The 22,956-nt window shown below is 38.1% G+C and overlaps 1 long non-coding RNA gene across 1 annotated transcript in view; it reads left to right on the top strand.

The window, feature by feature from the left end:
• The first annotated feature begins 3,859 nt into the window (after positions 1-3,859).
• LOC141570392 (uncharacterized) overlaps positions 3,860-22,956 on the top strand; it is a 42,801-nt gene continuing 23,704 nt past the window's right edge. Inside the window, exon 1 of the long non-coding RNA XR_012494393.2 lies at positions 3,860-4,295. This is a non-coding gene — a long non-coding RNA (uncharacterized LOC141570392). The remainder of the gene's footprint in view (positions 4,296-22,956) is intronic.

Raw genomic sequence — 22,956 nt, forward strand, 5'->3', positions numbered from 1 at the left:
TGGCAACTCTACATACAAATATACCCAGGATTCCTAGCAAACGTTCTGAGGGTCACTTTCATTCGACTTGCTTAGGTTGTGTGTCATCACTGAGCATTGCGACCAACAGCACTGAATAATGGATGGGCTTGAGTCACTCAGGGTTTGTCCCTGACTCTGAGGAAGGGCAGGGGCTCATCCTCAACCTAACTATAAGGCTGAGACGTGGGGGTGGGGGTGGAGGTTCTGTTAAAGTAAATCTATGGGAATGAATGCATTCTCTATAGCTACAACATATAAAAACACAAAAGAATGGAAGTTCCAGGATGGTGTTCTGTTAAAAGGTCATACAGATATGATAGCTGGTATAGAGAATTTTCTTGTCATCATTGGAGGTCTGTGTGTGGTCCACAGGTTAACCTTCTCGAGCCAAATTTCAACACTTGGAGCTTGCAACTATTTTTTAAGATATGACCTCTCCTCCAATATAGGTCTTCCTTTAATCATATTCTTACTTTAGCCCAGGTGCTTTAGGCCTTCTCTGCTTATCCTGAATTTATAGCCTAGAAGCCATTGTAAGTCAGGACTCAGCCATTTGCTGCATTCTGTCCACTGGCAAGACCAGTTGTGAGGATTTACTAAATGACTGTGTAGAAAATAGAGATCATATATTGCCCACCATATAGCAAACAATAATAAAAGTCCTTACTGAAGACGATCCAGCCCTCTGCACCGTTTCGGACCTCTTGTGCCCACGCACTGGCATGTTCTGCTTCAGGACACCTGCCCTCGTGGCTCCTACTGCTGCCTCTTCCCCAGATATTCACATGGTGGGCTCCATCCTTCCCTTGGGGCTTTGTTCAAACCCTATCTTACCTATGAGGTGTTTTGGTCACCGTCCACTATCTCTCTTCCCGACTTAATTTCCCTCCATTGTACTAATCCTACATATTTGCTTGATTATAGGTTTATCATCTGCCTTTCTCCTTCAGACAACTACACGAAGGTGAACATTTTATCTGTTCTATTTCCTGCTGTGTCCCTCATTATTTAAAATAAGACTGGAAAACAGAATTCACACAATAAATTTCTGTTGAGTGAACACATTTCAGTTTTCACTAAAGTTTCTCTTCAGCCGCCAGTCATAGGGTCTCCTTCCATTGACTCTTCCCCTACATGCCTCCTAAACTCCCATGGTTACTAAGATAGAATTGTTTTAGAAGGCAGTAAGAAAATGGTAAATATCTACGTGTGTATATATACTGAGAGTGCCCCAAAATGTATACATGACTTGTATTCATCTTTTGTTATCGGTATATATTATTATTATTTTAATACAGTTTTTTCCTTTTTAAAAATATGCATACATTTTTTTGACACCCTCTGTATACACAGATATAAACACATACATGTATGTTTGTATGCATATACATGCATGTGTGTGTGTGTATTTTTCCATAGAGACACATTTTTCTGTGACACTATTAAAGCCATCCCTTCTCTGTCTTGGCTGTTTGATTCGCTGCCTGTTGGCTGGGAGCAGAGCCCTATGATCTTCCCAGGCCTGTTCCGTATCTGTCACAGTGGGGCCCGGTGAGGCTCTTGCTCCCTGAGTGAATGGCATAAACAGAGGAATTCAATGATTTTTTTTTTTTTGTCTCTCTTTCAGTCACTGATCAAAGAGGAGTCATCGCAATCAAATTACCATTTTTTGAGGTGTTTTTTCCAGCAGAATGTTTATGCTATTCTGAGATTTCTTAAACATTTTGAATTTATTTGCTCTTCTGAATCTTTAACAAAGGCAGTACATTTCCCATTGCCTTTTCCATAAAACTCAATAGATTTTTATAATATGGCCATATGTGTGACATAATTTGACCCTCTTCCATCGCATCAGTTTTATCTCCTCCCAGTGACACCCTCATGCTCTTTCTTTCTTTTTTTTTTTTTTTTTTTTTTTGCCGTCCATACTGGCTTCTTTCTTCCTCAAATGCACCATGCCCTCCATCCTCCAGAGCAGGTCAGAGAGTTTGAAGGTGAGGCTGGGCACTCATGCTACCTTCGTGCTTAAAGTTCAAATCTGTGAGTTGCCCACACACAGTACCAATAGTCCTCCATCTCTCCAATATGAAAAGGGGCTGATGCAAATTAGCTTCATGAAAACCACTAGGGGTTAATTAGACATAGGAAGAAGAAGAAGCAAAAATCATGAATTTCATAATACTGTTTTGGTACTTGGGCCAGATTCTTTGCCTATTAGAGGGAGGGAGCCAGGGAATTCAAAACAAGCATGAGGACAGGTAGCATGGCTTTTCTAATTGAGTCTTTTTAGAACTGGACAGTCTTGGTCCCACCATAAGTGGCCACCATCATATAAAAATAAAGCCAGCATCAGAAATGCTAGAACTGTACCTGCAAGAGTCCTGTTTCACTTTCTTGGATTTCAAAGGTGGCTCAGCACTTTTGCTTTATCAGTGGTCAAGACTACAGCTGTACCTCCTGTACTATTATAGGAACCAGGGTCACTTAGCAGAGGAGAACCTTATGACACACAGGTCTTCTCAAAGTGGTTCGCTTTGGCTGTAATTCTCACCACATCCTGGTTAACCCTTACAGGGGCTTCTAATCTCCATGAAGACAGTAATAGTGTTTATCGTGTTTCCAACTCTATGTCCAGTGGCTGGCATAACACCTTGCACATTGCAGGGACCTAATAATTATTCCTTAAATTAATGAATGAACCTTATAAAGAACTAAATTTATACAACGATTGATATTGATAACAGGGAGGAAATTTGACGCATGACTTGACACGATTTATGTAAGTGAATGGAATCTTTAACTACTAGTCAGAGACCATGACAGAAGTCAGAGAAGATACGCACGTTTCCACTTGTGATAAACTACTGCTATAATATTTATAACATTGGACATCATATAAACTAAAACTACAACTATTTCTTTAGCATATATCATTTGCTGGCACTGTAATCAAAATTTCCCTACTTATTACAATACCCAAGGTAGGTATTATTATATCTAGTTTTTCTGTTGCGGACACTAATGCTCAGTAAGGTCAAGAAACTTGACCAAGTTCACACTGATGGTTAGAGGCCTCAGTTGGGATTTAAAGATACTATATTCTTCCTGGTATACAGGCAACAGTCACTGTTGGCATTTCCACACCAGGGTATCTGATGTGGTCATCCTAGTGGCTGTACTGGAATCCATAAGACCCTGGAGTGCAGTTCCCAAGATAAAAAATATGGCCCCATGACCTGATATCTCAGAAGGGCTGGTGTGGCCAGAGCAGAGGGTGCTTTGGGTTGTAGGTTGAAACGGAGGGGATTAAGACTCAAGAGAAGGTCAGAGGAGGGTCATGGGACCAGCTGCCATCACCAAGACATCTATTCTCCTGAAGTGCCTGTGTAACAGAACAGCTTTAGAAACTGAGCTCAACCTGGGGTAGAAAGGATAATGAGAGAGCTTTCCAGGTCAGATGACAGGCTGGTATTCTAAAAAAAAGAACAAATTTCTTGAATTTACTCCTTTAATGTTTCCCTCTCTTCATTTACTTGACAAGGTTTTATTTCTGATCTCCTTTGTGGTGATGCTGCGACCAACTTTTAAAAGAAGTCTATAAGAAAGACCTGTATTTTGGTTAAGGTATTTGGAGTGTGGATTATATAAGGTTAAGTTTTCAGCAGAGTGGTTAAAACTGCCCCCATTCCTCTCCTCCCCCCAATTAAATAGGACTCAAAGGCAGAATCAAAGCCAAAGAGTGAGCACCAGTCTCCATTCCTGGGAAACAAAACACGCTGCAGACTGATATGAGTCAGGGGGAACCATGGCGACCGGGAAGTGTCCACAAAAGCAACTGAGAGAGGCGAGGCAATTGGGCCTGTTTGGTCAACAGAACAGGTTTAGGATTGGAGATTCTCATACTCATTTATTAATTCATTCATTTTATGTGTCAAGTATATAATGGGGAAAGGAAAAATACTCAAAAAGGGGAGAGAGAGAGAGAGAGAGAGGATCACTACAGGATTAGGGGTAAAAGAGAGAAAAGTAGAGTTGTAGTTTGAGGGTTACATAAGGTAAAGGCAAAGGTTTTAAGTTAGTTTGTAGATAGTGTGAGGGCGATACATGAGTGGAAAGACAGGATCCAGCAGTGACTAACGAAATCACGCCCAGATGATGTGATAAGATTCTATACCCAGATGGAGGACTTGGATTTGACATCCTATAGGATGAGAGAGAGGAGATGCTGCTATCTGTTGAACCCTTTCAGGAGATCTTTTTCCAGAAAAGCCAAGGTATGTTGTTTATTAAATCACCTAAACACTAATTAGTTTCAGATATAATCATGGATCATTTACAGAATATTGTCGTGTAATGTGTAAATAATAAATCATTTAATATTTCAACAGTGTTTACTTTGTGTTCAGATTTGCGGGTGCAAAGCTGAGTAAGACCCAGTCTCTATCCTCAATGAACTAACGGTGCAGTAGGGGTGACAGGTATTAAAATAAATCTTTACATATCAAGCATGCACTGGGTATTACAAGTACCCTAAGGAGAGGGTATCCTCCAGGTGGAGTATGCAATCCTGCCTGTATTTGGGTATACATATTAATTTCAGAAAAGGAGGCTTGCAAGTGATGATGATACATGAGATTAGCACGTTTTCAAATTTTACAACTTATTTAAAAAATTCACAGGTATATTGGATATGCTTATTATAGAAAATAATTTAGAAAGAAATTAGAATGAGTATCTTTAATCCAAAATATAGCATCGCCAAAGGGAAGAGTTTGGACTTAGTATCAGACTGATTTGTGTGTGTGTGTGTGTGTGTGTGTGTGTGTGTGTGTCACTTTGGACAGGTTTTTGTCACATCCCTGGGTATCAGTTTCCTCATCTGAAAAATGAAGAGGTGGGCTTCCAAGGCTGCTTCTATCCATGACAGTCTCCGAGTCTCTGAATCTGAGTACGAATTAATATAGCACCGAGAGCATAAGTGCTTTCTAATTGCTGGAGTGTGACAATTTAAAAGAGGAAGCCAAAATGGTCTGTGTAATTAGCTCTGACACACGTCTCCCTTTATGACAAAGGTCAGTCATTTCAATTTCCTCTGTCTTGCTTGCTCCATTCCCAAAATGGGGATCACATTCCTGATACCTGCCTTTTTTTCATGAATCTTTTGTCCAGATTAATAAGGACCTTATTTCCCTGAAGGAAATGGCTCACAGGTTGAAGGTACATTAATTCTTTTAGGCCATTAGGGCACCATTTACTTAATTTGATTCCAAAGTGACAGCTATGTACCCTATTTTCCTTGCAGCTCATGGCTTCAGCTTGAAATGCAGGAATGCTATTTAGAAGAAAGAGTTATCAATAATTATAAAGTCTCCCTAAGATATGCTGATAACTTTTTCCCCCAGGTGTTTTTTCTCTTTAAATCATCATGCTGTTATTTACAACAGGCATTTAATTTCCTTTCACACATCATCTATCAGATGGGAGATATATTGCAAGCTGGGAAAATTGTGAGGCTTTACAAAAGTTAAATTGTCATAAGGATTGATTCAGACTCTTAGGTGCTATTCTCCACCTTAGGTTCTTTGCACTAGGAGATACACAACATGACTCAAAAACCCTTGCTACTAACCTGTGTTTTTGCTAGCAAGAAAACAGAAATTGGGCACTGTAATTTAGGTATGCCACTTGGAACTATGATATTTGCTGAATGCATTCACGTCAAAAGAGCATCAATTTGGTGCAAACCACCTGCAAGGCATTGTGTTAGGGGATGTGAAGATGCCCTGAAAAGGTCTACCATTTAGTAAGATAGAAATTAGCAGTATACTCCTAACACCAGGAAGTGTTGTTTGTGGTACAAAGAGCTGTGGGAATTCAGAGCAGAGACAGAAATACTGGAGAAATAGCAACTTGTTAGTGGGCCATCACGCAGACAACACAAAATCTTCCTCTGCAAGTCTGGAGGGGAAATTGTCTCTCGAATTTTGCTTCCACTGGTGGAAAGCAGACCTTAACTGTTGACAGGATGGCATGCCTATATCCACCTCCCCAAATAGTGTCAAATAGAGATGGATTATATAGTTACTGGAATTACTATGGATCAAGGCATGAATAACTGCTCCCGTACTTTCAATGTTTAACTTCTCCAGTTGGTGCACAGTTCAGGATTGCAAGATCTGAAGGAGAAGTAGAATCTGGTCCAGGCACTTTCAGATTAGGATACAGAGGCTTGCATAGACAATAGCAATTTCCCTTTCTTGCTCCTTTCCTTTCTTGACATGCCAGCCTCTTGTCGAGGAATTTAAGGCTTGTAGGAGAATGGATGGTAAAATGAAGAATTGACCATTTGAAATTTTAGAAGACTTTCTAAAAAATACAGAGAGTACCCAAAAAAATGTATACACACTTTAAGAAAGGAAAAAACTACTAAAATTGTAATACTCAATATATACCGATAACAAAAGATGAGAACAAGTCATGTATACATTTTTTCGGTTCCCCCAGTATATCAATGTTTGGCTCTTCTGCTTTTCAGAAACAATCTTATAAAGCAAATAACTGATATGTTTGAAAAAAGAATAAGAAAAATACTTTAAAAATTGTTTTAAAACAGGATATTATATGTCAGGTAATGCCACATTATTTTCCGAAGTGGTTCTACACATTTGCAAGTCCAATTGTGTAGTATAAGATTTCTGTTCTACATTCTTGACGACATTCGATATCTGACTTAAAATTTGCTAATCTGTTGTGTGTAAAATGGTTTCCTGATATAGTTTTAATTTGTGTTTTTGTGATTATAGATGAGTTTAAGCATCTTTTCATGTGTTTATTTTCCTCTCCTATCATGCGCCTGCTTTAAAAAAAATTTTTTTTCTTATTGCTGAGTAGGAATTCTTTCTGTACTCTTGATCCTAATTCTTTGTGTTACATGTGTTGCTAGCTTCCTTCTCTGAATTTGTGGTTTTCCTTTTCACTTTCTTTATGGTGAATGTTGACAAACTAGAATTCTTAATTTTAATGAAATTAAATTAATCATTCTTATCCTTTGTATTTTGTGTTTATTGTATCCTGTTCAAAAAATCTTCCTTATCCTGAGATCATATTCTCCTATATCATCTTCTAACATTTTTATAGTTTCGCATTTTGCATGTAAGTCTTTATATCCCTTGAAATTGTTGTATATAATATAAAGAGGTCCAATTTTGTACTTTTCTAAGAATATAAAATCAATTGTTTCAGCACTGTGTATTGAAAATCAGTAATCTATTTCCTCACTGATACACCATGCTAGCTCTGATGTAACTCAAATGTGGCTATTGTTAAAACCAAGCTCTCCAAATATCACCAAGAGGAAAGACAAGCTGAGTTTATTGCTTACTGTGGTATGGGAGAACACCACCTCACAAAGCTTTGGCAGCAACTTGAAGTGAGAGAAAGTAAAGTCAGAAGTTACTGAGAATTGAAAGTTTGGCTTAAGGCTACTCTTTTACCATGGAGACTTGATCAGGATCAAGTAATGATCATGATAGTTGAGAGTTGGAGGAAAAAGCAAGGTGAGGATTTTGAGCAAGCGTTTCAAAGTATCTTAGGTGTAAACTATTGGTACTTTCCAGCTAAAAATTGTTGGGTCATTGGGGAAAGGCTTCATGACCTTGGTCTTGGCAATAATCTCATGGATATGACACCAAAAAGCACAGGCAACAAAAACAAAAATGAGCAAATGAGGTTACATCAAACTAAAAGGATTTTGCACAGAGAAGGAAACGAAAGAGAGAAAAGGTAACCATCAGAAAGGGAGAAAAATTTTTGCAAATCATATATCTGATAAGGAATCTCCAAAACATTTAAGGAACTCCTATAACTCAAAAGCAAAAAATGAAAGCAACCAATGAACCAAACAAACAAAAAACCCCTAATAACTTGATTTAAAACATGGGTCAAGGACTTGAACAGACATTTCTCTGAAGAAAACATACAAACAGGCAACAGGTAAAAAAAAAAAAAGCTTAATATCCTTAATCAACAAGGAAATTCAATCAAAACCACAATGGGGTATCACTTCACACCTGTTAAGATGGTCACTATAAAAAAAAATAAAGACCCCATGTGTGGCCAGATTGCTCAGTTGGTTACAGCACAAGCTCTGAACAACAGGGTTGCTGGTTCAATTCCCACATGGGCCAGTGAGCTGCGCCCTCCACAACTAGATTAAAGACAACAAGCTGCCGCTGAGGGGTGGGCGGATGGCTCAGTCAGTTAGAATTTAGAGCGTAAGCTCTCAATAACAAGGTTGCTGGTTCAACTCCCACATAGGATGGTGGGCTGCGCCCCCTGCAACTAAAGATTGAAAACGGCAATTGGACTTGGAGCTGAGCTGCACCCTCCACAACTAGACTGAAGGACAGCGACTTGGAGCTGATGGACCCTGGAGAAACACACTTTCCCCCAATATTCCCCAATAAAATTTATAAAAAATAAAGATCAGAGACTTAAAAAAAAAAAAAATCCCAGAAAGTAACATGCGTTGGTGAGGATTTGGAGAAATTGTAATACTTGTTGGTAGAGATGTATATTGGATAGCCACTATGAAAAACAGTACTGAGCTGCCTCAAAACATTAAGAATGGAATTACCATATGATCTAGAAACCCTACCTCTAGCTATAAATTCAAAAGAACTGAAAACAGGCTCTTGAAGAGATACTTATTTGCACACTTGTCCATAGTAGCATTATTTACAATAACCAAGAGGTGAAAGCAACCTAAATGTGCATCGACAGATAAATGGATAAAGAAAAGATGGTATATCCATACAATGGAATATTATTCAGCCTTAAGATAGGAAATTTTGTCATATGCTACAACATAGATAAACCTTGAGGACATTATGCTAAGTGAAATAAGTTAGTTACAAAAAGACAAATACTAAATGATTCCACTTAAATGAGGTATCTAAAGTATTCACACTCTTAGAAACAGAAATTAAAATGGTGGTTGTCAGGAGATGGAGGGAGGGAGAAAAGAGGAGCTTTTCAATGGGTATAGAGTTTCAGTTTTGCAAGATTAAAAAATACATGAATGTTCATTTTATTCAGCAATTATGAGCTCTCTGATTGCAAGAACTGCCCTGATTGCAAGAACACTGCCTTACACACAGGTGTTCCATTAATACTTATTAGACTGAACTATATGTATTGCCAAGATGGAAGAAGAAAGCTATTTACGAATCTATAGATGAAAACAATGCTTCTCAGCAATTAAAAATGCACTGCCTTTTACCATCAAGCACAAGTTCTCACTTTTTTTGATGTTATTTGGAATTCTAAAATAAATGATATAGCATGAATAAAATATCCATAGAATGCTCAGTTTTGAATATGTCTTGTCAGACAGGATATGTGCCCATCTCTCACTGATTCTGAAACACTCCCCTTGTTAGCATATCCCCAAGCTTGGAACCACTGCTAGAATCTAAAGCAGAGATGCAAACAAGGGCACATATGCTTCACCTTCCCCGCCCTCTTTTTCAAATCCATGGCAGACATGGACCATGACACCTTCTTTTTCACTGAACCCAAACACAGTATCTGAGCTTTTCTCAACACAACCCTCTACATATCGACATTGATAAATTGGAGCTAGCATGCAAGATGAGGTCCACTTTTCATCCTTGGTTTAGGACATTAATTTCCAAGTACCTGACTTTACGTGTAAGGATCTATCAATCAAAATAATATGCATGTCAATACAGCACATAGCAAATCCAGAGAGAACTCTGAATGAAGTAGCTGCTCATCTAACTGCACCCACTCTGGGCACTTGGAAGTCTATCTGGTGCAAGCATCTGCATATAATAAGAACACGAATAGTCTATCTGCATATAATAAGAATATGAATAGTCTACTTTGGAAATGTCTTTTAAAAAATGATAAAATTGGGGCCGGCCTGATGGCTCGGGTGGTTGGAGCTCCGTGCTCCTAATTCCGAAGGCTGCCGGTTCGATTCCCACATGGGCCAGTGGGCTCTCAACCACAAGGTTGCCAGTTCGATTCCTCGACTCCCGCAAGGGATGGTGGGCAGCAGCCCTGCAACTAGAAAAAAAACAGCAACTGGACCTGGAGCTGAGCTGCGCCCTCCCCAACTAAGACTAAAAGGAGAACAACTTGAAGCTGAACAGCACCCTCCACAACTAAGATTGAAAGGACAACAACTTGACTTTCAAAAAAGGCCTGGAAGTACACACTGTTCCCCAATAAAGTCCTGTTCCCCTTCCCCAATAAAATCTTTAAAAAAAAAAGATAAAATTATATTTGGAACATAACTGAATATATATTCTATAATGTAAACTCTTCATCATTTACCAAATCTATCTATATTATAAAATATAAAGAACATACAATGGATCCTGCTGTCAGTATTTCGTTCTCTCCCAGGATGGTGCTGCAGTTATGGAGCCCAAGGGAATGCATGTGGGACGGTGTCTATATATATATACATATGCTCCACAACTCTTAGTACCACAGGCCAAGTATATTGGACATCTGCTTCCTACTTCCAGGCTCTAGAGCTTTTTGTTTATCTTTGCTGGGAAGAAGCACTTCTATCCTTTGCATCTGAGAACACTGCTTTGGTCTGTCTGACTGACAATGGCATTTTTCTGACCTGTATTAACAGCAAGGCATTTAAAACTAGTTGAGCAGGGTATATGTATGTGTGTGAAGGTGTGTGTGTGTGGGGGGGGAGGGGGCATTAGGCTGAGAAGGGACCAATGCAGAGAGAAAACACACATTAAAACGTATTCTTTTAATTCAACAAATGTTACTGATCATGCACTATATGAGAAGAACTTTCAAAATTCTAGAACAAAGCAGTTAATAAAACAAAGTCCTTGCCCCTCGTGTATTTGACATTTTTTGTTAGAGGAGAGAATAAACAAGTAAATTAGCACAGTATACCATGTGTTTGTGGGGGATGTGTGTTATTTAGAAAAATAAAGCAGTGCAAGAGGATAGGTTACGTCTGGGTGGGGGTTGTTATTTGTTATAGGGAGGGTCCCAGAATGCGTCAGCGATGACAGCTGAGCTGAGACCTGAAGGCAGTGAGGAAAGAAGCCTTGTGGATGGCTTTCTGATGGAAGAGATTTGCAAGCAGAGGCCACGGGCTAGAGCAAGCGCAGCTTGTCTGAGGAAGGCACCAAGGTAGTGTGGCCATGGGACTGAGTGAAGGGGCGGCGAGGGGAGAGGTCATAGAGTTGGGGAAGAGCAGAGCTGTCACCCATAGGTCATCCCAGCACCTCGATTATCTTGAGATGGTGACAGGGTTTTTCATGTTTGAGCAGAGTGGCATCATTGGAGTTCTGTGTTAACAGGATCCCTGTGGCTGTTATCTCAATGAATCATTCTGCCATGGAGGCCTTTGGTGACTTTGAACTCCACTGTGCTGGGGCTTTTCTGAGCTTATTTTGGGGGCACACAGGGATAAAGGAAATGGGGTCTAGCTGGTGCAATTTGACGGTTAACTTCTTCATGTCTTATAGGGGCAGATGTGTGCTCTCAAGAAACCTGTGTGGATACCATACGTCCCTCAGGAACAATGTGGCTGCTTAAAGCCGTCACTGGATCACCTATGTCAACCAACTTGTTGGAAGTGTGAACAACATTGCAGAGCACTATCCCTCTGTTACCTTTACTTGGCCCTGGTCATTTCTGGGAGCAAAGGCTTCCTTTCAAAGTCTAGCTGTCAGGGTAGCCGCCCTGGACAAGTGTGTGTGGAATCGCACTTTGTGTGTCAGAATGAACACCCGACATACAAGTAACAAGGTTCGTTGGTTCTGAGGTTGGTTCTGAAGCCTTGAGAGGTTCTGCCCTGCTCCACAACCACTGAGATAAAACCTGCCCATTCAATTTGGAAAAGATACTTCTCCCTGCTCCAAGTTGGCTTTATTGTGAAAAACAGTTTGTGATGTTGATGTTGGTCATGATTGGTCCACTTTTTGGAAGCGGTCAGGGCTCCTCATCTTTTCCATTGAAATCTAAGATCAGCAAGGAGCACAAAAGCAGATCGCGGTATTTCAGCTCTCTTCCTCACTGATCCACACTGTCATGCGTAATGCATTCTTGTTAAAATGTACAGACCTGTCTATGGGAACCGCATCTTTTACCTTAAGTGTAGGCTCAGAGCCTCAGATTCATAAAAGTATTGTTAAATCTGACAGACTTTTTAATTTCAAGAATGAGATTCTCCGGTTTTCCTGGGGCCCCCAATTCTAAGCAGTGAACTGAAACAGTATATATGTTACAAATTGAGATGTGTGGATTCAGCATCAACTGTATTCTCCTCTTTCCTCCTGCACATTTCATTCCATCTTTTCAATTTAACTGAAGATAGAAGGGAGAGGCAGAGAGGGAGATGTTAGAACTAACTGTCAGACCTTTAGAATGGGAAGCACCCTGACAGACTTAGAGGAAAAAACAAACCAAGACTTGTTACCGCTATAATTTCGCTGAGGGCAGGTGTCTTTCTTTTTTCTTTTTTCCTTTCATTTCATTGTTTTGCAAGCTTGGCATTAAGGAAGAAAAATAGAATGTCAATACATTCAACTTTGAACATCTATTCAATGAGTTATTTCCTAGTAGGAGGAAAAAAAATTGAACCAGGCTAGGCAGTCTAGAGGGAGACCGTGTAAATGACTTGTTACTAAGAGGATATGACCCTCTGCATAATTCATAATCATTAGTCTAAGTGACACTTCTGCAGTCACTCTGCCAGGGCACTCTGATACGGCGGAGCTGAAACCCAAACAGTCCACTCAGCAGCAGTCAGTCCCTATGTGATCAGGTTTCTCTGAAAGACAACTTCCTGAAAGGCTAGATTTGGGCTGTTGGATTTTTTTTTTTTTTTTTTTTAAACAGAAGATGCTGGCTCAGCTTCATCATGTGTGCAATTTAAGGGTTGCTCAAGTGATTCTTTAAAACTGCATAAAAGCAATTCTGCTGTGCCTGGGAGACAGTATTGCTGTAATGTTCTGTGCATACATCTGCATGATTTCTCAGAGCTAATTCAAATTTAATGCATTGGTAATTCCTTTTCTGCTGGAGCCACCCAGCAGTTATCTGAAGGTTACAGAATGATCTTCCAGCTCAAATAACACTTTCAGACTAGCATAAATGGAGAGGCAGGAATATAATGGGCAGAATTAGGCTTGCAATGATACATTCCACCCTCATTACCACTCTGAGTGAGGCTGACCAGAGTTTAGAGTGTTTTTAGAAGGATAATCATCGCAGCATTTTAATAAAACTGAGAGTCAAGCTATAGTGGTCTTTTATCAGAGATGATATAATAACCAAAATGACGGCATATGAACAACTTAGAAAATATTTCCCTGACAACTGAAAGACCATTTTCAGGGTAAAATTAAAGCTTTGATTAAAGCACTTAGAAGAACCAACTCATAAATCTTGGGGCAATGGAGAATAATAATTTAGCTTGGATGTAAAAATACTGACATCTAATTAAAGTCTCTATGAATAATAAAAAGAGTAAATTAGGGAGCATTTAAAAAAGTTTTAATAAACTTTTAAATTTTATAATAAAATTCGATTTTTTAATAGAAAAATTGTGAAGTTACTACAGAGTTCCCGGAGACCCCAGGCCCAGTTTCTCCACTTATTAATATTTTACATCACTTATCCATTTATCATAATGGATAAACCAATATTAATACATTTCTATTAATTAAAGCCCACACTTTATTTAGATTTCCTTGGTTTTTATCCAATGTGCTTTTTTCACGTTCCGCAATTTCCATTTAGGAATACTGTTATATAATATTTCATTGTCCTGTTGCCTTAGGCTTCTCTTGCCAGTGACAGTTTCTTAGACTTTTCCATATTTTGGATGACCTTGACAGTTTTGAGAAGTACTGGTCAGGTGTTTTGTAGAATGTCCCTGAATTATGACTTGTCTACTGTTTTCCTCAGGATTAGACAAGGGTTATAGGTTTTTGAAACACCATAGAGAATAAGTTCCATTCTTATCACATTATTTCAAGGATATACAGTATGCTATCAATGTGACTTATCACTGTTGATGTTAGCCTTGACCACTTGGCTAAGGGAGAGTTTGTCAGGTTACTCACCCCGCTCTGCTTTCTATGCTGTATCCTTTGGAAAGAGGTTTCCATGTACAGCCTACACTTAAGGAGTGGGGAGTTATAGTGCAGCTATCTGAGTCATTTGGAATTCTTCACAGATTTCCTATTCCCCCCATTTATTTATTCATGCTGATCAATTTTTATATCCATGGATTCATGAATGTTTATTTTATATTTTGTGTTATAATCTTATACTATTTTATTCTGTTGCTCAAATTGTTACAAGATTGGCTATCTGGAACTTTTTCAGTTGGCCTCTATGTCTCATATCCCTTTGACATGACCCCATCATGTTATTTGTTATTTTTTTTTAATTACTTTTTTGGCATTACAAGATGCTCCAGTCTCATCTTGTATATTTCTTATTCAAGTCTGAGAGTCAGCAGTTTCTCCAAGGAACCTGGTTCTTTTTAGTGGAGAACAGAATTAGAAAACAAGATCTGCGTGCTAGTTGCTACTGGGGTATCGTGGTTTCTATGTCCTCTCAGCTGACAGAGTGAGAAAATATATGTGCGTACAGTAACCCATGTATATTCATACATCTATAAATGTTCCTATATGTAACCATCTGTGTGTACATTAAGCTAACATGAGTTCATACCGAGGTCTGCAAATCTAATACTTATGGATGACCGTCGATTCCTCCCTCGCTTATCTGGAAACTGTCACTCTAGCAGTAAGAAACTTGGCTAATTTGAGAGTATTTTCACCACTTATTTTGTGGTCTAGATGACAGAGTTCATAACTCAAAGTCTTTCCTATCTGACCCTGGTCATAGGATGTTTTTCTACTTCCTACCCAACAGATTGATATTAACCCAAAAGTATCAAGGCAATGAACTCATTGGTGATTTCTGAAGTGAGTCCATGCCAAGGACTGAACAGGAGTCTTCTTATTTTTAAATGTGATTCCCTTAAGGCTTAAAAAATTGTGAAAGAGATTGCATGGCCATTTCTTGCTCTACAGTGGTTAAACAAAAGCATTTGGCTTTAAGTGTTGTCAACTCAGTAAACTTTATAGGAATAAAATCACTAAAAGCTGTTCTTCCCTGAAACCAAGTATTACTCATTGGCAGATGTTATCTGTTAGCAAAAGGACTGCAACCAGTAAATGCTGGGGATCAAGGTCCTACTTAATACAAAAACCTGACATCATCTGTGTCACTTACAAATCTGGTATTAATTATTTGATAAGCTTGGGGCTGATTTTGTAATACAGACATTTTGTTGTATGAATAGTGAATGTCAAGGATGACTTATTACTCTGAGCACATTTAAAAGGAAGGCTAATATGATTTCTTATAGGAAAGACCCAATGGCAGCTGCACCAGAGACTCAATTACACTATTGTGTGCAATGCATGGATTTATTTTTCCAGAGCCTGAGAAAAAGAACAAGGCACATGAATATCTTCACAGTGATGATGTTTTGGCTTCTCTGACTTTTGGATTACAAGTCTAGGAAAAGAAAAGGCAAAGAGGAAAAGGAGGATTCTTGCTTAGGAATCAAAAAAGCAGGCTCTTTTAGTCTCCATAGTGAATTCATGAGAAGGTTTACATCTACAAAATAACCCTTTAATAGAATATCAAAATGAGAGGCCAGGAGAGGGATATCAACGTTATTATCATTTCACACAGCTGGATCTTCTATCCTAACAATGTTATAAAGAGACATCTCAGAACAGAAGTTGCACAATTCACTGTATTTTTGTGTGTGAATACAAGACATGTTGAATGTGGCTCATTATGGAAATAAAATAAAACAGAACCCAAACCAAATTTCATGAGATTGGCTAAACAATATGGTATAAAAACATTCCCTTAAAGTCCAGTTTAGTTTGTGATTATTTACTCCCAAATGAGGACCAATCTTTGAATTAGTCAGAGGGTGAAGGGAAAGCAAGCATGCATTCCCTGAGACCTTCTGTCCTGTCTGCAAAGGCAGAGATTTATAAACGGAAATGGTGTCTCTGGCAGAACCAATCCCTTTCTGCTTCTGATTGCTCTTTTCTCTTAAAACGACATACTGTCCACATCCTATATGGACAATTTACGAAATAATGTTGCTACTGAGAACACAGTTTTGTTTCTAGTAGAGTCATATATCATGTAGGCAAACTGGGTACCTGTTTTTTTGAAAAGTACAGGTTTTCGTAGTTGTATGGAGGTCAGTGAGGCAGAGTATTAACAGAATATACCCCGTGCTTCCTAAGGAATGCTGAGGTTCAGACTGCCCTTGAGACCTGGTGTTACAATGAAGTCACATGCATGACACAGAGTGACACACAAAGGCCAGAGCCTGTTGTGGGTTCTGTTATACGTGATGCAGCAAGGCAGACCTGCACAGATATCTGTACTAGGACCCTAGGATCCCTCTGTTTAGTCTTCCTGGGTTTCTGTTACCACTTAATACAGACATGACAAAGTAAGAGCCCATATTGTTGCTGCAGAATCAGGGTGTGATAAATATGTGAATATAGGAATGACATGACAGTTAACCACTTTTCTTAACCCAACCCGCTTTTTTAGAAGTTCAAGTGATGGGGTTGATTTCACAGGAAGAAATACATTTTTTTTTTTGAGAACTCATTGATAAACATATTGATTTCAGTGAGTTTATGTAGTTAACTACATATGGCAATGCCTTTCCCATCACTGGTTCTCTATGTGTGAGAGCTTCCATTCTTTCTTGGGTAGGTTAATATTAAAGCTTGAAGGATTCACTCCCCATCCAAATTATTTTTATTCAATATGCCTCAGGAGTAAACTTACTATAGTAATTAAGACTATAGATAGAAAACATAATAAAAAAATGACAAGAATAGTAAAATTTAATTTAGTCATTTTCCTTTCCATTTTATCATCCAGATTTTACCAAGACTTAACTTTTACAGACACAAAAAGTTTCAGTCTCGGGATAATCCAAATCTATTAGCATAGTATAAAAAAGTCTTCAAAATCTGTGTTTAAAAATTGCCAGACATCTTATAAAAAGATGCTCAATCATATTCTTTTTAAAAGAAATAGAAATGAAATAACAAAGATATGAATATACTCCATCCCCCTACTCCTTAACTTGCTACTTTTAAAATGGGTCATATATCTTCATGTCTCTGCACGTAATGTTTTCTGCTGGAAACACTTCCCTCCCCTTTGTCAATCTGGTAAACTCCCTTCTTATCATTTCACACCAACTCAAATATTCTAAGTCTGCTGTGTTCCTGGTATACTGAGTGTTTAACCTAGTGCCTACAAAATGTTACCTGGCATTAATGTTTCTCCTGTAATGGTTGAAGTATTATAGCACTATTTAAAATTTGCTTAATACTGGGAGATAAAGAATGAGATTTTTTTTTTTTTTATGAACTTGCATTGGTGACATTTAGAATAGTAGCTTTTGTTTGTGTAATGAATCTGTGATATTCTGAATTTGAAGACACTTAATAGCAATAGCGTAACAATACTCGTGTCGCTCTTTATACCTTACAGAGCTACCTGTCTGCGTACCACGTCCTCGTGTCCATTCTCCTCCATGTGAAATACCTCTTCCTGCTTTTAATGATCATTGATCTTGCCAGCAAGAGCTCAGGATTTTGTTTTCTGTTTTGTTTTGTTTTGCTTTTAACCTGCAGGGGAGAGTGTGGCAGCAGAACTAAGGGAGAAGTAATGGAGTGAACTGCATGAGAAATTTACATTATTATCTGGTAGTAGATTGGTTTTATCCGTACCCACTATGCTGTCCCTTGATAATCACCTTCACACTCAGCTGCACTTCAGAGCTTGTTTACCATGTTGCAATGATGTTTACTCCCTAAGTTTATTTGATGCTGGCCATTTGAAAACATTATCATTTAAATTGGTTCCTGTAACTAATGAGCATATGTTTCATATGTTTCACGGGAATGAGCCAGTGGAAGTATCAGTGTGAGAAGACTGTTTTTGTAGGTAGTCATTTTAGCCACAGTATAATGTCAAATTCTAAAATGCTTGGATGCTCAGCGGGGGAGAGCTCCTCTGGCATGAAATGATAACAGAATTTCATGAGGATGAAAGAAAACTGAAATCAAAGCTGAGATAATTATAAGCTAACCTAAGAGAAATCTTGAGTGCAAAATGCTTCAAACTTGCTTTGGGACATTTTGAACCAACTGAATGACATAACTATTCCCTTCAGACTTGCTGGAGGGAGATTTCAGGAATGTCAGATTCCTTTCTACACCACAGATCGCTGTAGTGGGTTACACTGAATGAAAGTGTGCAGAATATACTTATCTATAACGACACTGTGGAGGCTGGTGCTTGGTACCCAAATCAATCCCCCTTAACTTTACAAACATGGAATCGCTGCACCGAAAGCAAAGAGAAAGAGACATAATCAGGAATGAGATGTAGAATCTGAAATGAAATTCTGCAGAATCAGAAAAATTTTTTAAACTGAAGTGAACATCAGCCCCTCAGTATCTCTTTATTACTCTTCTGGGATGCAGACCTACTTATTGCCCTGGAGAATCCTCTTCTCCCCCAGTCTCAGCTCAATGTTTTGGATTAGACTGACTTCTTCCCTGACCAGAAGTGGGAGGTAAGACCAGTCAGAATCTTGCATTCTCTTGGCCAGAGACTGGCTCAGGGATGGGTGTATGACCTAATCTGAGTCAATGAAATACAGGACATTGGGCAGGGATCACTGAGAGAAATGGGTGCCCATTTTCCTGTAGACCTGAACCCGGGATAGGATAGTGCTGATAGCCAACAGGGATGAGTTGGGCTAAAATAGGGAGAAAGATCAGGTCCTGTGGCATTGTCTGATGCCCTGACTCAAGGCACTGATGAAGCTAGATTTACCCAGGACTTTTTAAGCAACATGACCCAATACCTTGCCTTTCATGCAGTTGGGTGTAGCTTGGCTTTTCTCTCATTTGCAATGAAAAGTGTTTCGATGTATGATATAATCAATTAGATCAATGTTTCATTTCAAAAATGTACATAATTGAAGTTTCATGGTCTTAAAAGCACTGAACTGCGTACTCACTAAGGTTCTTTCCTCTCCTAAGGATAGCTGAATCTAGACCCAATCCTAATATCAAGAAAGGAAGAGGTTAGACTATAGCTGCAAACAATCCAGCTGGCATCACCACTGTTTTTGTATTATCTTTCTCAGTTTTGGATGATATTTCCATTACCTACAAATATGTATATGTAAAATGTCGATTACACTCCTTTTGTTAGAGTGAATGTGACAACAGACTCCTTATTGAGCACACATGGGTTTAACACTATAACAGCCTTTTAAACAAATGAAATACTTTAGCTCTCTTATTTGGTCAAAAAGGCTACAAAAGTTCAGATGATATTATTGGCATTCTTCAGCTCTATTATAGACATGTATTATGTTTGAATCATTCCTTGCAAATATTCATGGCTATAAAGTACACTAAAAAAATGTACTCTTAATGAGAGAACATGATTTTTTATTGGACAATGCAACTTTGGAAGCATTTACTACAGTAAAGGACATTCATAAGCCTAGCTTGGAAACTGGATTTCTACTGGTATCTTCTAAATGTTGCTCTAGAAAGAGATAGTTGTGCATAGAATGAATGTCTGTGCTCCTCCCCCCAATTCATATGTGGAAACCTAATTCCCAGGGTGATGGTATTTAAAGGTGGGGCCTTTGGGCAGCAAGTAGATCCTGAAGGCAGAACCCTCATCCATGGGATCAGTGTCCTTATGAAAGAGACCCCAAGAGCACCCTTGCTTTCTCCACCAGGTGAGGACACAGCAAGAAGTTAGCAGTCTGCAACCCACACCAACGTCCTCACCAGAACTTGACCACGCTGGCACCCTGATCTTGGACTTTCAGCCTCCAGAACTGTGAGAAATAAATCTCTGTTGTTTATAAGTCATCGTATTCTGTAATAGCAGCCCACATGAACTAACACAGGACACACGTACAATTATGTCCACAGGGATACCGTTTGTTAAAGCAAAAAAAAAAAAAAAAAGGAAACAAATACCTATCACTAAAAGAATTGATAAATAGGGATATAATCATAAAAGGGAATATTATATTGCCATGAAAACAAATGAAACACGGTTACATTCAATGATAAGAATACATCTAGGAAACAACGGTGAATGAATAAACAAGTCCACACAGATGACCTATGTACATATTGGGGTACCATTTCTAGAAAGCTCAAAGGTTAGCAAAACTAAGTAATGTATTGTTTAGGAATATACACACATTGCTAATTTTCTTCTTAAAAAGGGTAAAGGCAAAGGCAACAGAAGCAAAAATAAACAAGTAGGACTACATGGAACTAAAGAGCTTCTGCACAGCAAAGGAAACCATCTTTCAACAGAATGAAAAGACAAACTACTAACTGGGAGAAAATATTTGCAAATCATTATATCTGATAAGGGGTTAATATCCAAAATATATAATGAACTCATACAACTCAATAGCAAAAGAACAACCCCAAAAAATCTGATTAAAAAGTACACAGAAGATCTGAATAGATGTTTTTCCAAAGATGACATACAGATGGCCAACAGGTACATGAAAAGATGCTCAACATCACTAATCACCAGGGAAATGCAATTAAAACCACAATGAGATCTCACCTCACCTCTGTTAGAATGACTATTATCAAAAAGACAAGAAATAACAAGAGTTGGTAAGGATGTGGAAAAGAGGGAACCCTCATGCACTAACGGTGGGAATGTAAATTGGTGCAGCAACTATGGAAAACAGTATGGAGGTTCCTCAAAAAATGAAACTACCATATGACCCAGCAATTCCATTTCTGGGTATAGTAAGTTCTCACTTAATGCCGTCATTAGGTTCTTAGAAATGCAAAGAAACAACATATGATGAAACCAATTTTACCATAGGCTAAAGATACAGACAAGTTCTCACAGCATCTCATCAATGTTATAAGGAGATAACATTGAATAAACATTATTCGAGGACCTGCTATATTTATCTAAAGAAAACAAAAACACTAACTCGAAAGATATATGCACACCCATGTTCATTGCACCATTATTTATAATAGCCAAGATATGAAAACAACCTAAGTGTCCATTGATGGATAAATGGATAAAGAAAATGTGGTACATATAATATTATTCCACCATAAAAAGGAAGGAAATCTTGCCATTTACAACAACATGGATGGACATTGAGGGCATTATGCTAAGTGAAATAAGTCAGACAAAGAAGGAAAATACTGTATAATCTCACTTATAGGTAGGATCTAAAAACAAACAAATATAAAAAATAACAATAAAAAAACAAGCTCATAGCTATATAGAACAGATTGATGGTTGCCAGAGGCAGGAAATGGGTAAAATGGGTGAAGGAGATCAAAAGATACCCATTTCCGGTTATAAAATAAATAAACCACTGAGATATAATGGACAGCATGGTGACTATAATTAATAATACTATACTACATATTTAAAAATTGCTAAGAGAGCAAGTTATAAAAGTTCTTATCATACATAAAAAAATTGTAACTACGTGTGGTGACAGATGTTAACTCCATCTTATTGTGATGACCATTTTGCAACATACACAAATATTGAATCATTATGTTATGCACCTGAAACGGATATACCACTATATGTCATTTATACTTCAATAAAAAAAGGCAAGACAAATCATAAACCAAATTCAGGATGGTAGTTACCTGTTTGGGGGTCGGGATTTGGAAAAGGCATAATGAAAGTGATATCGCAGATGTTAGCAATGCTGTACGTCTTGAGTTTGCTAGTGGCATCACTGGTGTTGATTTTAATTTTATCCTTTGCAGTCTATATACTTACTACCTATATTCCTTTATAGGTATCAAATGTTACACAATACAAAATTGTTAAAGATGCCTGGCTAGCAATGCATATTTGCAAATAGCTTTGACTATATAAATCTTAGAATTAGAGCATTACTTGCTAACATACATGCAAATATGTACTTTGCATTGGAAAATACATAGGCAAAACTTGGTCCAACAATTCAAAATATATTAAAATTCAAGATTAATTTGCATAGAAATGGGTAGATTTTCAAATTCGGGATTATCCCCAACACCTCAAATGCTTCCCTTCCCATTTTTTGAGACATATCAAACTATTGGCAAAAGATAGAATATTGGTAAAGTATACAAGAAAACATAGTAGCTACTTTTTCTTCTGAAAGTTTACTTAAAGTGTGAATTTAACTTTAACGATTTCTTGTTTGGCAGGTATAGTCTTTTTTCCATTAGTTTGTTCAGTTAGGCATTATTTTCTTAAGCAGAATATCATGGGAAGTTAAGAACACAGGCCCCAAATCAACCAACCAAAGGTTCCAATAAATGCTTTGCCATTTATTGGTTGTGTGATTTTGTGGCAAGTTACTTAACCTCTTTAAACTTCACTTTCTTCAACTGTAAAATGAGGTTAGTAACAGTTCTTATCTTGCTAAGTTGTGAAGATTCAATGAAAAGAATGCCTGTAATGAAAACCAATGCCTATAATATATTTGGTCACAGACCTGGCAGCTAATAAGTATTCAATAGACTTTAATTATTATAATTATGTTAGCAAGCATACAGTAGTTACAGGTGGTAAAATATTATTCTTAAATAGCAGAGAAAAAAAATCACTTTGTTTCTCAAGATTAAGACCTCAAAATCTACACTTACATTTGAATTCTAGAAAGTATTACAAGAGAGCCAAACACCCCCATTGCAAGGTTTCCTTCCTCAGCTTGTAACGCTTCCTTTGAGGTTACGGATG

This window comes from Rhinolophus sinicus, chromosome 3, assembly GCF_057876585.1.
Source record: "Rhinolophus sinicus isolate RSI-liver-muscle chromosome 3, RSI-T2T, whole genome shotgun sequence".
Lineage (NCBI taxonomy): Eukaryota > Metazoa > Chordata > Mammalia > Chiroptera > Rhinolophidae > Rhinolophus > Rhinolophus sinicus.